General features: G+C 49.3%; 1 pseudogene; it reads left to right on the forward strand.

Moving 5' to 3' along the window:
- The first annotated feature begins 583 nt into the window (after positions 1 to 583).
- On the forward strand, positions 584 to 1,465 carry LOC123089288 (Bowman-Birk type bran trypsin inhibitor-like; annotated as a pseudogene).
- The last annotated feature ends 226 nt before the right edge of the window (positions 1,466 to 1,691 follow it).

Below are 1,691 nucleotides of genomic sequence, written 5' to 3' on the forward strand. Positions count from 1 at the left end.
ATTGTTGTTCCGATCTTATATGGGATGCGACGTGTGTGCGAATCACCGCCACGGATTGACATCTTTATAGTAGGTAAGGATGAAAGGATCAACTACACAATGTAGCGAACACATCCAGAATGGCACAGCTTAACTGAATTCAGCAAATTGCCATCTTACTGCATAATGCAGCTCAAAATGACAGGATGAGTAGGTGACACATACACACAAGATAAGAACTGAAGAATATGTCCGCTGATGATGAACCTTTTCGTTTCCAAGGTGAAAGGGTGGTTGTTAGTTCTGTGGTGAGGTAAAGCTTCTCTAGTTTTATGTTTGTCTGAGCATAGGGTGTGCAGAATTGCATGTTATCAGAGGGCGACGTGGCTCCCCTGCGATGTAAACTGAACCAGTTCTGAACCTGAGACGGTGTGTTTTCATCGGATTCGAACCGAGATGCTTGGGCACTGCTTCCCAAGAGCAGCATATCCATGAAATATGTAAAGCGGGCCGAGCTTTTATACATTCGAAAACAAAGATAAACTTCCCAATCGAGTCGGAAGACGAACGGACCAGCACCAATGGTTGACATCTTTATAGTAGGTAAAGATCAACTTCCCGATGTAGCAAATACATTGAGAATTTTACAGCTTACCTGAGTTCAGCAATTTACAACCTTTATTACATAATCCAAATCAACATGACAGTTGGTGACTCATACACACAAGACAACCGGTTCACAAGCTTATTCGCATGACTATTTGTCGTAGGACTATTGCACACAAGATAATGACAGTTTGCCACGCATCCGATCTTATCTGTCGTAGCTTCGCCGATGGTCCGACGGGGCTACATATACAGGGAGAAATGTGACGTGAACGCCACAAGACAAAAGGCAGTAGACCAACCAGCCATGACGGGGCGCGCTGCAGCCATCCTTGTGTTCATGCTCTCGCTCACGGCGGTGGCCCTCCTCGTCGCCGCCGACGGCGTTGACGTGGACACCATCCGCCTCCCTAGCGACGGCGGCGATGGTGATGCATCAGGTCTTGCAACGAACAAGGGAGGCGAGGAGCAGACACCACATGACAAAGTAGTGGGCGCCCTCCAAGCAGAGAAGCCGTGGACGTGCTGCAACAATACCGTGTGCAAGGAGTCGCTCCCGCGGTCCCGCCGGTATGCCTCTGCCTGGACAAGGTGAAGGAGTGCGCCGCCGCGTGCAAGCTGTGCGAGTCGTCCGGGATCGACCACGTCTGCAACGACTGGTACCGTGGCGACCCAGGGCCCATGTGCGCCTAGGAGGAATGGCCGTGCACGTGCTGCGACCGGGCCGTCTGCACCACGACTTTGGGTGCAATACACGATGGATTTTTTTAATTTTTTTTTGAATTCAACCACTTCTCTATTTATTCATAAAAGGCAGGGATTTCTGCCGAGATAATATGAAGAATACAATCTGGTGGTGCTTGCACCCATATTTTGCTCAGATTATTTGTTACCCCCTCCTTTGCCAACCCGTGCGCCGTGCCATTCGCCGTCCTCCTTACCCACGTCACCTTCCATCTTTCTCTGTTTGCGAGCATAGCCTTCACATCCTTGATCATTGGACCCAACACAGATAGATCCTCTTCCACACTCTGAAACTTGCGAGCCACTTCCTGACAATCCACCTCGATATGTAAGCTATATATGTTAAAGATTTCTGCGAGCTC

The sequence above is a fragment of the Triticum aestivum genome, chromosome 4B (genome assembly GCF_018294505.1).
Source record: "Triticum aestivum cultivar Chinese Spring chromosome 4B, IWGSC CS RefSeq v2.1, whole genome shotgun sequence".
Classification (NCBI taxonomy): domain Eukaryota; kingdom Viridiplantae; phylum Streptophyta; class Magnoliopsida; order Poales; family Poaceae; genus Triticum; species Triticum aestivum.